Source organism: Anomalospiza imberbis, chromosome 17 (genome assembly GCF_031753505.1).
Source record: "Anomalospiza imberbis isolate Cuckoo-Finch-1a 21T00152 chromosome 17, ASM3175350v1, whole genome shotgun sequence".
Classification (NCBI taxonomy): domain Eukaryota; kingdom Metazoa; phylum Chordata; class Aves; order Passeriformes; family Viduidae; genus Anomalospiza; species Anomalospiza imberbis.
The window spans coordinates 9,123,168-9,138,982 of NC_089697.1; the positions used below are offsets into that span (position 1 = coordinate 9,123,168).

General features: G+C 48.5%; 1 protein-coding gene across 1 annotated transcript in view; it reads left to right on the forward strand.

Annotated features, from left to right (window-relative positions):
- The first annotated feature begins 12,590 nt into the window (after positions 1 to 12,590).
- DIDO1 (death inducer-obliterator 1) overlaps positions 12,591 to 15,815 on the forward strand; it is a 153,784-nt gene continuing 150,559 nt past the window's right edge. The window contains exon 1 of the mRNA XM_068207936.1: positions 12,591 to 12,594. The gene's annotated coding sequence lies outside the window, so the exon portion shown is untranslated. The remainder of the gene's footprint in view (positions 12,595 to 15,815) is intronic.

Here is a 15,815-nt window from a genome sequence, read left to right on the forward strand (position 1 = left end):
TTCCAGCATTAAAGAGATTTCCCACAGGAGCCAGAGAGCACTAGAGGAATAGATAAATGCAGAGTTCATGGGGAAGAGGACATAGCCCTTTGCAAATCCCAGTGTGAGGGGAAAATACCCAGAAAGTGCTATGAGACAGGCTCCAAAAATACTTATTTACTGGACATAGCTTCCTGATTCTCACTGATCTCATTCTTAGAAATGAGTGGGGTTTTTTTCTGTTTAAAATTTGGGTTAAAAGTAGTTAGAATTTGGAACATGAAACCGAGTTTTAATGTAAAGTGCTTGAAGACCTGAGTATTGTTATTGTCTTTGCTCCATGTAGAATCCAACCAGAAGGAATGACACAGTAGATCAATCTCTTCATTTATTTAAATGGAGATATTTATTTAAATTGAGCCAGCCAGAATGCTGGCTTTGAGTTCTATTAATTTGCAAATCATAGCATAAGCCCAAAACTAGAGTGATAATGTTTTTATTAAAGCTGATAAAAGTATTTTGAATTTTGACTTTTTCTTAACTTTTTGAAATTGAAGGCAGGGAAAGTGCTAAAATGCCTTGTACACATTTAAAAAATGTTCACTACAGGGAAAAGTATTTCATTAATAGAAAATTGGGATATCTAAAATGAGAGGTTTAATTTAAAAAATTATTGGTGACAATATTGGCTACATAGACAGAAACTTTTCTGAATAAACCCAAGGCACTCCAGATAAGATGTTTGAGGTACTTCCACTCTCACATTCATCCTTAAGCTAAAACCAGCAAAATTCCTTCCCAGCACCCCTCTCCCAGCAGACATCTCCTGCTCCACAGGTATTTAACCAGGATGTCCCAGCCAGCCCTTTTCTTCATACCTTTCATAGTTTTTCTCTGTGCTTTGGGGTTCTCCAGGCAGTGTTTCCTGCTTGCAGAGAAAGATGCACGGCAGAAGATTTGGGATTAAAGATAAAATGTCCCAACCGCTGCCGTGTGGCAGGGATTTAGTGCTAACAACAGAAAACAGGAGAGCTTTGCAGCAATTAAAGCTGAGCAAAACCCACCAAATACTGGAGAAAATATAGTGGGGAGAAATCATTGTGGTGTTACGAGTCTAAAAACAAAAATCAATGTTCTTATTGTTCCCTGCAAGAGTGTCACAAGGAGAGAAGAGCTGTGCCCAAGACTCTGGCTGGCTGCAAAATAAAAGATTAGCAGTTAGATCCTTATCAAAAATGGGACTGGAAAGCTTTTGTTTAAAAGGCCCACTTGAACCAAAGCTCTCCTGGCTGATTGCTGTTGTTAGGATTTGAAATTGCTACTATTGTATATGTAGTATTTAAAAGAGACATGACCACTGACATGAGCTAGCTGGCAGCAAATAAGTGTACTTTAAATAATCATATTAATTTCTACAGCAAGTGATACCAAGTTAAAGCTGTATTTGTGTGCAGATATACGTGTGTGTGTGCACACGTGTTAGCAGGTTTCATGGCAAGGAAAGAGGCTGCTGGTGAAAATTTGGTGAAAATGCCTCAGTTTCCTCTTAGAGGTTTTTTTTTTCCCCATCCTGGCATCACAAATAAAATCTCCTCTGCATTGTACACTGTGCTCTGTACAGTAATGCCTTTGTTACCACTATGGATCTTACTTAAGCATCTGACTACAGTAATTGTTTTATACATTAACTGTACTCCCTGATGGTTGCCCTATTATCTCTATTTTTTTCCAAAATGGTGATTGCAGATATTAGCAGCTTGATTACTCGTTTTATGAACAATTTCAACACTGTGTCAGGGTTGATTTGGGAAGTGGGGTGGTGGTGTTGGCGATGGTGGGGTTGAGTTTCTGTGGTGCTTTGGTGTTTCCCTCAGCTCCGAAGCCTCGAGGAGATCCGGATTCAATCCAAGCTGACAATCCATGGGGTGGAGATCCTTGGCTGCAGAAAACCACTTGCATTCAGCTGCCCTCAGGGCCAACACTGGGCAAAAGTGGTTTGTGAAAAACAGGCATGGAAAGGATGGATTAGGAAAGGGAGAAGGATGCACCAAATCCCTTGGAGGCAGCGCCACAGCTGCTGTAGGCACTCTGTGGGTGTGTGTGCACATGCAATAACAAGGGAGCTCGGGAAGGCACCACCAAATTTGAGAAGTCTGTGCACCAGTGCCTTTTAGACATGAGCCATTTCCAGCGGGAAGTGGAAGGGATCAGGCCCTGGAAGGGGCAGGGGAGGTTTCTGCAGCACAAAGCGCTCCCCTGCCTTTGCTCATGCATCACTTCTGTCATCAAAAGGAAAATCAGAGTCTGATGCCAGTTATTAAATATCTTCATTATAAGGGCATTCCTTACAGCTGACTTTCAATTTTGTTGTATCTGGGGGCCCTATGTTAATAACTGCGTGCTAAGGACAAGTGTTCTCAAAAAACACTGACTATTGAAATCCTTATAAATAATATGCAGCTTCCTGCTTCTGATTGATAGATATATTGTACAGCCGAGCCACCATAGAGGCAATAAATACATGTACTGTTAAGGGTCATGAGTCTCAAAATTAAATCGAATGCAGAAATTGAGTCTTGACAGAATCTGAAGGGATAATGTCTTAGCTTCTTCAATTACGCAGTTCAACATTTGGATAAATCATATGAAAGTAAGTATTTAGCCCCATTTTTCATAATCACTATTAATGAGAACAAAATGGGAGCTGAGGGCAGAGGGAGAGAGTTCTGACAAGATAAATAGCATATGGGGTGTGTTGTCAGCCACAGAAAATCAAGGCTGTTTAAACCCCCTAAACAGCAGGAAGGAAAAATGCAGGGGGGGAAAAAGTAGAAAAAATATTGGTCATGTGTTATTATCACCAATAGTCTCTATGTCAGGACTTTTGAGATCTGCCTTCTCAAACAGCACTTAGGGCACAGAAGTATCATCTAGAGCTCCCCAGGATGGTGTGAATGACTGATATCCAGAGCACACCTTTTAAATATTGCCTGTTTGCACTCTGCAAGCAGCACTTGAAACACTTCTAAAAAAATTCATTAAGAGACCCCCAGATTTTGCCTGCTGACTGGTCCCTGTGGGTGGAGGACAGGTGGCTGTATACACCTTCAGTGGCCACCTCTTTGTGTCAAGGCAATAAAACCAGGGGAAAGAGCTTTGCTTGCACAGGGTTTTCTCCAGCTTTCATGCCAGGACACGCACAGGATGTGCAGGGCTTAAAGCAAGGAGAGGAAGGTATAAATTCCATAGTCATTTTCTATCATCTTGTCTGTCTTTCCTGCTTTTCAAGTTGAAATCACTTTAAGCATCTGCGGCAAAATTATTCTTAGAGAGTCTCTCATTAAATTAGATGTCTCTGAATTGAATTCATTTCCACTCCATTTTGTCAGCTGCTAACACAGTGAGAGCCAGATCCTGCTCAAATTGGCTTTGAGATTCGGTCCCTCTTTGTTTTTTTGGGGGAGAGATTGGGGTTTCACACTTGTGCTGAGTTTTTCCCCATCCTGAATTCCTGCCCTGCATTTTGGATTCTCAGGGAGCATCCATTGCTCTTGCAATGCTGCCAGTGGCTGAACCCCGATGTTGCAAATCCTAATGACTCACTAGGAACTAAATTATATCAGAACATTCCTACAATACAAAGCACGAGGCCACCTTTTGTCACCGAATTAGAGCTACAATATCCCCACCAAAGCCCCCAGCAGTCTGTGCTCTGAGCCCCACATCCACATTCCGTGCTGCTCCGAAAATGAGCATTATGCTCTAAACCTCTGCTTTCAGCCATAAATATCGCAGCAATCCAGGGGCAAAGGGACTGTTTCAATACCTCATGCAATGTTAGCAGCTCACAGATTAAGCACGTGGGGCCTGGGGGATTATCTCCTTGAATCAATATAAGGCAGGGAAGCAAACAAACAGCTGGTCGGGTTCCCCAAAATAAAAGCGCTTGATTGTGGCAAGCTTCAAAGCAACTGGTTGACACGAAATAGGTTGGGTGCCCTCCCCTGCTGTGCCCGAGGAGCAGAGGGTAGCAGGGAAATAAATAAACATCTAAAAATTACTGCTTACTCCTCCCCTCGCCGACTAACCACCTCTCAAAGAAAAGCAGGGAAGCAAGGAAAAGCTCCCCAGAACATATGGCAGAATCAAGCACAGGATCCCGGCAGGTTTGGGTTGTACAAGTAAATATTAATCTGGGGGGGATACTGGGGGCTGAGATCAAAAGAGCTGCTCCTGTTTCTATAGGGAAAAGGAGCGCTTTGATGTCACGGCGCCTTCCCTGCGCCACCTAATGAACTGAAATTGTGACACAGTGACATCCTGCAAGGTTTGAAAGCACTCAGCACAATGACACGTCTTTGGGGCTTGCTGCTCTCTTTTTCCAGCAGTCTCCTGTGCCAGGGGGAAGGGTTCTGCTGGTGAGGGTGGAACAGAGGTGGAGGAGACAGAGGGGGCTTTGGGGAGTGAGAGGTGAGCGCTTCTCCCTCGGCTGCACACGGGGAGAGCCAAAGGAACTCACTCCAGGTCATGCCTGACCAGGAAGGGTGGGGTAGGGGTGCAAACAGAGGGAAGCAGCTCGGCAGGGTGTGCACAAGGCAGAGGGTGAGTGAGCCCAAAGCCCCACACCATCCAAGGCTAGCAGGAGCAGAGCCATCCTCACCCCACACTTTGTGCCCTCCACACTCAGCTGGAGCCACAGCATCCTCGGGGAATGAAGGACATGGAAAGAGTTTCAGGAAAATGCAGAGTCAGAGGAAGGATGAGCTCCTTGCCTGGGTCCTACAGAGGCAGAATCTCTTCTTGTTCACTTCAGGCCAAGAAAATAGCCAGCAGGTAGAAAAACCAATCCCACACAGGCTTTCAGACTGGGCTTGGTCAAACAAAGGTCCTGAATATTTCATCCAGGCTCCCAGAGAAAACCACTAGAACAAAACCCTGCGCTGTCATCCCAAGGAGGGAGAGCAGGGAATAACCTGCATGGGATGGGCACAGCTGCCCAAACCCCCCTTCTGGATGTCATGTGCTCCTGGGGAGGAAACCAGAGAGAAAGAAAACAAAATAAATCCTGATAAGCAGTGCAGTGAAACTCTCAGGGCAAGCAGAGAGGGAGGAAAGATGTGAAAGTGGGAGGACGAGATGGTTTTGCTAAGGATGACTTTGGGTGATCTTGGGTGGATCTACTCCATCAGGAGGGGATTGCCCTGCCGGTGCCTGTGGAGTATGGGGTGGTTTATTAGTCTATTCAGCATTTCTTTACCCAATCTGTGGCTCCTGGCAAGGACCCAGATCCCAACAGACCCTGGGCAACACCACGAGTCAGGGCTGCACACAGCATTCAGCCAGCACAGGGTTAAATCCCGTTAATCCCAGGGATTTACTCCGGATTAGCCCAGGGAATTGAGAGCAGCGTTTGGCCCTGTGTAAAAGGGTCAGGCCAGGATTTCAAGTGCAGAGGAAACCCAAGAGCATCACCCACTCAGGGAGTCACAGAGCTGGGTAAGAGAGTCGCTGAGGCAAGTTAGGAAATGTAATACAGCAAGAGAGAGCTGCTGAACCAGGCAGGGAATTGAAACTTTATTCAATCACCTGCTTTACTTATTTCATGATGAAGAAATCCATCTATTCCTTGGACTTGTTTATGCTGTGAAAGCTCTGTGTTGCCACGATGCAAAGGAATGGTTAGAGAGAATCAAAAGGGTGATGCTGAGCTGCAACCTGCCTTAAAATGCTGCACCCACGTATTTTATATTTGATTTGTGCTGACAGCAGATGTGGCCATTCCCTTAGCTGGGCAGACAGAGCAAGGGGACACTAATCTTTCTGTGAGCTTCTCATGATGGATACATCTGTGCCTAAATCAAGGCAGTGGTGCTTGAACTAAAAGTTCAAAATCAGGATGGAAAAAGAAGTTCAGAAAGAATGAGAAGCAAGTTGCATCATCAGATCCTGCCAAGCCAGTGACTTGGGATGGTTTTAGAAATCTTGAACATGATTTAGGCATCCTGCTAGAGATATGAGTTCTGAATGGGAATCCTGTTCATAACCCCTGTTTTGCTGCATGGGTAACATGGGAAAATGCATCAGCCAACCCCAAAAGATGATCCTTCCACTGCTGTGACCTCAGTGTGCAGAGACACGGGGCTGGTCCTGATGTGGGACAGAGCAGCCCAGGCGTGGCAGGAATGGGATGTGGCTGCAAATGGAGCTGGCAGGAGCCGGCAGGGAGACTCCTGCACAGGCAGTTGGGACGGGATGCTGGGTGCTGGGGAGGGGCACATCTCTGGCATTGAAACAGGGTGTGCTGCACCCTGCCCACATCCATCCCATCCCATCCCATCCCATCCCATCCCATCCCATCCCATCCCATTCCTATGCTGCATCTGTCCCATATCTATCCCATCCCGATCCCGCCCCCACCCCATCCCAGTCCCAGTCTTGTTCCTGATCCCATTCCTGTTCCCAATCCCTTTCCCGTTCCCGATCCCAATCCCGATCCTGTTCCCGATCCCAATCCCAATCCCTTTCCCGTTCCCGATCCCGTTCCCGTTCCCAATCCCGTTCCCGATCCTGATCCCGATCCCGATCCCGATCCCATTCCCGATCCCGATCCCGTTCCCGTTCCCGTTCCCGTTCCCGATCCCGTTCCCTTTCCCATTCCCGATCCCGTTCCCTTTCCCATTCCCGATCCCGTTCCCGATCCCTTTCCCAATCCCGATCCCGTTCCCGATCCCAATCCCTATCCCGTTCCTGATCCCGTTCCCGATCCCTTCCCCGTTCCCGATCCCGATCCCAATCCCAATCTCGTTCCCGTTCCCAATCCCGATCCCGATCCCGATCCTGTTCCCAATCCTGAGCCCGTTCCCGATCCCGATCCCATTCCCGATCCCTTTCCCGATCCCGATCCCGATCCCGATCCCGATCCCGTTCCCAATCCCGATCCCGTTCCCGATCCCTTTCCCGTTCCCGATCCCTTTTCCGATCCCGATCCCGTTCCCGTTCCCGTTCCCGTTCCCGATCCCGATCCCGTTCCCGTTCCCGATCCCGTTCCCGATCCCGATCCCGTTCCCAATCCCGATCCCGTTGCCGTTCCCGTTTCCGTTCCCGTTCCCGATCCCGTTCCCGTTCCCGATCCCGATCCCGATCCCGATCCCGATCCCGTTCCCGTTCCCGATCCCGTTCCCGATCCCGGTCCCGTTGCCGTTCCCGATCCCGTTCCCGTTTCCGTTCCCGATCCCGTTCCCGATCCCGATCCCGATCCCGATCCGGTTCCCGATCCCGATCCCGTTCCCGATCCCGATCCCGATCCCGTTCCCGTTCCCGATCCCGCTCCCGATCCCGATCCCGTTCCCGATCCGGTTCCCGATCCCGATCCCGATCCCGTTCTCGTTCCCGTTCCCGATCCCGATCCCGTTCCCGTTCCCGTTCCCGTTCCCGTTCCCGATCCCGTTCCCGATCCCGATCCCGATCCCGTTCCCGATCCCGATCCCGTTTCCGTTCCCGTTCCCGATCCCGTTCCCGATCCCGATCCCGTTCCCGATCCGGTTCCCGATCCCGTTCCCGATCCGGTTCCCGATCCCGATCCCGATCCCGTTCCCGTTCCCGATCCCGTTCCCGTTCCCGTTCCCGATCCCGTTCCCGTTCCCGTTCCCGTTCCCGTTCCCGATCCCGATCCCGTTCCCGATCCGGTTCCCGATCCCGATCCCGATCCCGTTCCCGATCCGGTTCCCGATCCCGTTCCCGATCCGGTTCCCGATCCCGTTCCCGTTCCCGTTCCCGTTCCCGATCCCGTTCCCGTTCCCGTTCCCGATCCGTTTCCCGCTGCCGCCGCCCCGGGCAGGCCCGTGCGGGTGCTGCCCCCTGCCGGCGCCGCGCGCCCCTGCAGCCGCCGCGGTTGCCGCGGTAACGGCGCGGGAGGAGCGGCGCTCGGGGTACGGGGGGAACCGGGGGGACCGGGGGGACCGGGGGGACAGAGGGGACAGAGGGGACAGAGGGGGACAGAGGGGGACAGGGGGGGACCGGGGGGGCCGGAGGGTCCCACCCCGGCTCCGTGGGGCTGCCCCGCCGCCGGGGCTGGAGCACAGTCCCGAGCGAGCAGCGCCGGTCCTGTCCCGCTCCGCGTTACTCGGGAAGCGGCCGGGGCGCGGAGCAGATTTCCATTCTGTGTTGGGCATTACCTTAACACCGGGCCGGGCCGGGGGCAATGCCGGCAGGAATGGAAATATCCCCGCTTCCGAACATCCCTTCTTCCAAACATGCCCTGCTTCCCAACATCCCCACTCCCAACATCACCGCCTCCAAATATCCCTGCTTCCAAATGCCATCACCGCTCCCACGTGCTCTGCTCGCAGCTGCTGCTCCCCCTCCTTCCCCCGTGCGGTTTTTCCAAGCCCCCCAAATGACCAGCCTGGGATTCCCCCTCCTGCCCTGTCCTGGCCCACACGGCGCGTTGGCAGCGCGTCGGGAATTGGCCCGTGGGCTCCGGCGAGTGCTGGCCCGCTCCCTCGCCCAAAGCGGGGTGTCCGGCACCGGCAGCCCCCCTCCCTGCTGCCTGATTAGGATTCGGCCGGCATGCCGGCGGAGGAGGGCTGAGCATCCCGGCGTGCGCCCGCCCCGAATCGCAGCCCGTGGCTGCGCTGCAGCGGCCATCTGGATGGGGAACAACGGGCCGAGCGCTGCCAGCGCCTCTCCGCCAGCGCAGGAGGGCGATGCAGAAATGCCGGGAAGATGGAAGGAGGTTGGGATGCGCGGGACGGGAGCGGTGGTCCCAGTGAGGCCACAGCCCCGTGCTGCAGCTCCCGACCCGCCAAGAGCAGGTTTCTGCCCAGAGAAGGTTCCCTGCTCCCATCTCTCACTGCACAGAAGCATTACGGTTTGCGAGGATTTCCCCCCCACCTCCGCCATAAATTAGTATCTTCCAGCTGTTTCCTTCCACATAAAATCTCTTCTATTTCTTCTCTTATTGCTTTATATAAACAAACATGAGAGCGGCTCGATCTAAATAAAGTTATTTGTCTAAGTAAATTAATATATCATATTCTCTCCTGAAATATAGAGAGCTATTTGTCTCCAGAGAAATCATGTTGAGTGACATAGTATAACCCTATTCATTTGCATATGCAGATATGTCTAATTATTCAACTTGCAATTAAAGGCTTGTGTGTCAGCAAATGAGACTAATTAGAATCATAGAATCATGGAATCGTTTAGGTTGGAAAAGCCCTCTAAGATCATTGAGTCCAACCATTCCCCCAGCACTGCCAAGCCCACCACTAACCCATGTCCCCATCCTCAGGGATGGGGACTCCAACACTACCCTGGGCAGCCTGTGCCAGTGCTGGACAACACTTTCAGAGAAGAAATTTTCCTTAATAACCAATCTAAACCTACCCTGGTGAAACTTGAGGCCATTTATTCTTGTCCTGTTGCTTCTCCCCTGGGAAAAGAGGCCGACCCCACCTGGCTACCACCTGCTTGCAGGAGGTGCAAAAAGGTCTGACATTACAAGCAAGAGGATGGGTAGCATGAAAGGAATGGTTAAATGATGCGCTGTCCCCAGGATTTTTAGTAGCCCTGTCCCAGTTTCCCTGTTGCCTGAAGGAAGGCAGCGAGGCACTTTCTACACCCATCAGACTCACTTTTACACTGTGCAGAATGATTGAACGATGTGTCACATCTCCACAGTGTGACATGGGGCCCAGCACCACCACACCCTGCTGCCTGCAGGACCTGGGCCCCTCCCTCTCATAACTGGTACTCATCCTGCTCAAAATCAGGAGCTATGGATAAATCCTGGAAGTGTTTGGATTAGAAACAAAACTATTTGTATCTGGAAGCTGCTGAAACAAGACTTTTTGGCCTTTCCTTCAAAAAGTCTGCCTGGATTTGTTAGATTATGTTTGGGAAGCAATCCTCAAGTTGTTCATCAGATTGTTATTCACTGAATAACACAGAATGATAAGAATAACATTTATCATGGTCACGCAGGGCAATATTTTCACAGTATGCACTTTGCAAACCAAAATAAATGCATTTTCAGGTAACAAGTTCATTTTCAAAACTCTGTTAGTTCTAGTGGAGCCACAAACAATTTTTCATGGGTAGAATGCATAGTTAAATGAAGAAATTATACTTAAGAAAAGTAAAAATTATCACATTTTGATAATTTTCAAACCAATACTTCAGGCAGACACGTCAGCCACATTTCACAATACAGGAACACGAACCGCACATCTCTCCTTTCCATTTCTGATGACTACCTTCCAATGAGAGGAATTATTCTCTAGATGTGCCTTGTTTTAATTTGAAAACAAAATGGGATTTAAAATGAAAGAAAGGGAAATGAAAGTATCATCAATGCAAAGCAGCGTCTTGTTCTGTTGTTTTTCTTTCATTGAAAGGAAAAGGAGAAGAAAGAAAATTAATTTCTAGTTAATCCAGTAGCTTGGAAATTGTTATATTTATCTGCTGGGTGAGGAGAAAAACAGTGAAGGGAAACAACATCTCTATCCAGAAGCACCTTGCTGAAAACAGGTTTTATAATCATCATTCTGCCTTTTCTATCTGTTCTGACATTTCAAAGGTGAATAAGCACCAGCATTAAATTGTAGGAGCACTTTATGGCTCCATAGATCTGGGTGTGAGAAGTTGGGCTCTTCAGCTTTTCAAGAGACCCAAGATGCCTCTTAGGACCCCAAAAAAGAGCTGCATTTTCACAGAATCTTAAACTCATTTGCTCTTCCCGTGATGCTCATGGCATCTTTCAGAGTCCAGCAGCTCCAGGCACTTGTGGGCTTGGAATGTCCTCCTCTGTTCCTGTATTGCCCAGTTTGGTGGGACCTCATCCATCACTGGATGTTTTACAGCAATATCTGGCCTCTTCCCTCTTTAGCACCTCGCCTGTAAATTGAAATGATCAGGCCACGAACGGGACTGTTGGGCCCAGCCTGGCTCCTGTTGCCTCCTGCACCGTGCATCTCCCTGGATCACAGGAGGCTTAAATCACTTTTAGCATCTAGGGATCACTGACAGGAGTAAATAAGTATTATATAACCTTCCCCAAAAAGCATAACAAAATAATAACAGGGAAATGAGGTTAAGTGAAACCATTTCAATAATGTTATAGGCCTGCTTTCAATCAATGAAAGCTGGGAAATTCAATGTCTTCAGAGGCTGTGATTTCATTTGAGCTCCCTCCACTGCTGAACTCCTCTTCACAAAGCAATGAGTTAAAGACTTAGCAGCAGATTCATAATACATCTAAAATGTACTTTTTGTGTTTAATATTCACTGGAATGGTTGACTTTGCTGGGTTTGGTTATCGAGAGGAATAATAGTTTTCAGTTTCATTGAAGCATAAGATATAATTCCATTATCTTCTTTTTATTTCTTTTTCTTTTTTCCTTTTTTTTTTTTTGGATAAAATAATCTGGAAGAAGTAGAGCAAAATGGGAGAAGAAATGATTCTACAGACAGTTAATTATGTATCCATCATATAAAATAGCAATAATAGCATAATAATTTTTCATTAAATAGAGCACAGGAATATTTGCAATCTCATACTGTCAAGTAAGAAGTGGCTTTAAAAAACCTCCACTTATTCTATTTCAATAATGCTAACTAATTTTGGAGCAATTAACACTAAATGTAGGTGCCTCCTAAGTAAGAATTTGACAATTTGATGATTTGTCCTTTGCTCTATACACATGAAGCCCAAATTCAGTCCCTTTAACTTCACAGGCTTAAAAGTTAGGCCCTGCTCTAAATTAGGCACTTGAACCAGCAATAAAGTTCAGGGACAGCCACCTTGGACTTGGGCTTTGCCACCAACCTGCTCCGTTTTCCAGCCCCCATCGGGCTGCAGAACAATTGCATCACCATATTTTAAATGAATATGATTGAAAGAGGTGCCACCCTGTTCTCCCTGCAGGGAGCATCTGTTGAGCATTGGTCTTCATTTCAGGTGGTTCGGGGTGGAAATTAACTTACTCCAAGAAATTGCCACTATTTCATCTGGAATGCAAAGCTCCTGGTGCCTGGTAAGGCGTTCAGAGAACGAGTTCAGAGAGCAGCATGCTGGAACATTTCCTTTGGCCTGCTTTTCCTGTTTCTGTGGAATACAACAATTTTTGATGATGCTCTCTGTTATAAAAACTGTCTGATGGACTGGGTAACTCCAAGGCACCTCTGCTTTTTTCCTGTGTGAGTTTATCCCACGTGTCTGTCAAGGAATGCCATGCTCCATGTAATGGGAAAATCCCTTTGCAGGCACTGAGGGTTTTCTCATTCAAACAAAACCCAGCAGTGTGTTGGATTCCAGCAAAGCAGACCCCCTCCTGCACAGCACAGAACAGGGTTTGGTCCGTGCAGAGGTCCAGCATTAGAAAGGGAAATGATTGCTGATGGAAAACACAGACCATTTGATATGAAGAGCATGAGAAGGAAAGAAGCTGCTTCTGCTACTGCTGCAGCTTTAAATTAAAATGCTGCATCAGCCAGTCCCTGAGGACTTGATAGAAATCTAATTAGTCAGACAATCTGGCACCAAATGTCCTAATTTCCCCAATCCATGTGGGATTTGTGTATTCTCTTACTCACTGCAGTTCTAAATTTCAACCTGAGCCTTTCTAACCCCTCTCTTTTTTCAGTGCAGACATGGGACTTCAGAGAAGGTGATCCCTATCAAGACCTAATTGTTTTTCATAAACCTTTAATTAATTAGACTAAGGCTCATGAAAGACACTTAAAATATTAACAGTTTGTTTAGAGACAAGTGCTGGATGAGGGTTGCTGGTATTTCAGTGAGAAACCCAAATGTAATTAATGTGGGTGGGCACAGGCTCCGTGTGGGGTCCCGAACTGGGAGTCCTCCCCAAAACACCCCGGAGCAGCACAAGGAGCGTGGGCTGGGCCATGGCCAGGAGGATGGAGGCAAAGTGGACCCTCTGCAGCCAAGGGTTAAGGGCAGGAGAGCCCTGGAGTGGTGGATTTTAAGAAAAGCTCTGGAAAGGCACCAGAGTCCAGCCAGGGTGGCTGTAAAGGGCACAGTGAGGACAGCAGGCTCGGGAGGCAATTAACCCTGTCCTGGGGGACCACGAGCTCCTGGAGCAAGGTGCTGAGTGCTCTGAATCCCCCAGGCACCCTTGGAGAGTGAGGATCTTGGTTCACACAGGATTAAGCCATTCGGGAGTAACAGATTTGATTTTTTAAATTTTTTTTTTTCTCTAGAGCGGCTATGACCTGTCATGTCAAAGCTTTTTATTAAAGTCTCTTAATCCCCAGATTATCACCACAATAGTTTCACAGGCCCATTCCACATAAGGCAGGCCCCATTGTGGAGAGGCACATTGGAGGAGTTTTAATCTGCAAATTATTGGCATGCAAGACCATGAGGGGCTGCTTTGCTGTGTTGCCCGTTGCGTCAAGGGGAATTGAATATTTATAAAGACGACTTCAAATGGGCCATGCACTGTATTCCTCCCACATATGTGCAATCCCCATGTGACAGAGGGGCCCTGCTGAAAGAGAAAAAACCTGCCGTGCCACCACGGCACACAGGTGGAAGCTGTGCAGGCTGCATGGAGAGAGGGAGAGCAGGGCCAGGGGGAAGGGGCTGGTCCCCTCCTCCAAACACCCCATTTCAGCCACAGAGGATGCATGGTTTGATTTTTAAGAGAGCAGTAATGAAAGTGGAAAGGCAGAGTTGATGATGGAATCTCCATTTCTTTCTTGAGTACCAGGGGAGGACAGCAAACAGATAAAGTCCCTGACAGGGATCCTTCGCTGACACAAAATATGCCATGTGGAGAGAAGGCTTATGCTGTATACAAAACTAATTAGCAGTTACCTTCTAGATTAAAGAACAACTCGAGCATCTGTTTCCCTGAAGCGTTTTCAAAAAAAGACATGGCCCTCTTTCAAATAGCCTGACAGATTTTAAAATGCCACCTCTTGGGTCTGGGGGCTCCCAGAGGAGGTGCTGGGGAGCCCAGGAGGGACCATCCCCTCTGCGAGGTGTTCCCAGGCTGTCAGGGAGCTGCAGGGCAAAGCAGCAGGTCCCTCTCTTTTCCCTGGAGGTGTTTGTACAAACACCTTGCTGCATCTCACTGTGAGAGGCACCACACAAAGCACTAACGTGGAAATTCTGTATAAACAGGAATCAACTGGGAGAATCACGAGCCTGAGCGGGGTGGGCTCAGAAAAAGGGGAGCAAAGCCCCTGGCACTGAGCTGAACCTCACCAGCTGCATGAGGGAGGCAGGTTTATAGACAGAGACATATCTACACAGCTGCATTCTTCAGGGGGAGCAGCTCCTTCAGGTCTCCCAGCAAAGGTGCTGCTGCACAAGGCCAGATCCTGCCTAAAGGTCCTCCTGAGAGCCCAGCTCCGGGTCAGGCTGCAGAATCCGTCAGGGCTGCTCAGCCTCAGCCCTCAGCAGCAATCTGGGAGCTTCTCAGTCAGCAGGTGGGGCTGAGGATAGCCCAGGACGGGGCCTGACTCTCCGTGTGTTATCTCCTGATGCTCACCAGGCGAGGATGTCACTGCTCACAGGTCTGGCTCAGGATCTGCAGATTGGACTCAGCCCTGGCTCTGCCACAGCCTTCCCTTACGACCTTGGACCAGCTGCTTAGGTTTCCTCCATACCTGTTTCCCATCTGTTAGAAAATGACTGGGTATATTAAAGGGATCCTGGGAAGATAAGTAAACCGTGAGGCCATTATTAGCTATTACACTGATAGACCCCAAATGTTCCTATTTTCTGTAACAGCTCAAGAACTTAAGCAAGCACTAAAAGGCTCTGGGAAAATAAAGCTTTGCTTTTCTGGGGTGCTCTCTCAAAGGAGGGTGGTGTGTCTCCCTCCAGAGCCAGCTCTCCATACATTTTATGAAATTGCAATGCCCTTATTTTCCCTAACAGCCTTCGTTCCAGCCTGTGAAATGGCCTTTGGCTTGTGGAAACCTTCCAACGTGCTCAGTATTACCTGCAATGCCTGAATTAATCATAATGTACAGGTGCCAGAGCCTCCAAAGGGAAGGACAAGGGAGAGCCTGGGTAATTGATTGCTACACAGCCCCAGCAGGAGCTGTTGCATTAGTCCAAAAATTACTTTGCTTTCTGGTTCCCAAAGTTCTTGGGAGTACAAAACAGGAGAGAAGGTTGTCTATGAATCATCTGTCATCTCTTTTGGTTACAGCCTTTTCATGACTCGTGGAAAAAAAAAATATAAATAAAGTGTGGGGGTGGGGGAAGTGACTAATTGACTGCAATAATTAAACACAGATCCCAGAAAAGCTGAGCATGTTTCTTCAGCCACCAGCACCCTGAGTGAGGGGTGGGAATGCCTCCTGGATTTGGCAGGACTCGGCTACTGTGGACCAGCAGTGTCAGGAGCAGCAGCATCTGGCAGGATGCAACAGAGGGTTTTCATGTGATGCAGCCAATGCAAAATGCTGGGGTTGGACATGCTCAGGCTGGGGCAGTGGAGCTGATGCAGAGAATTGGCTCCTCTTGTTGCCCTGTTTGAAGGAAGCCAAAATAAAGGAGTGTTTAGTGATTCAAGGAAATGAAAGGTGAGAAGTGACCCAAACAGGAAAATCTTGTGCTCACCTGGGCCACCAAATTTGCAGACAAGACCACCAGCTTCCCCCAGACATGTGAATGCACTAAATTAAACTGGTGCCCAGCTTGGAAAACTTCCAATCCAGCCAATAATATTTGCAGGATGAAATACCAGCATCAGTATTTCCCATGTGCCAAGCAGAACCATTTGTCTCCAGTTGTTCCCTCTCTGGTTCCATTAATAAAGGTGGCCGAAGACACACTGAGCACATTCCCTTTC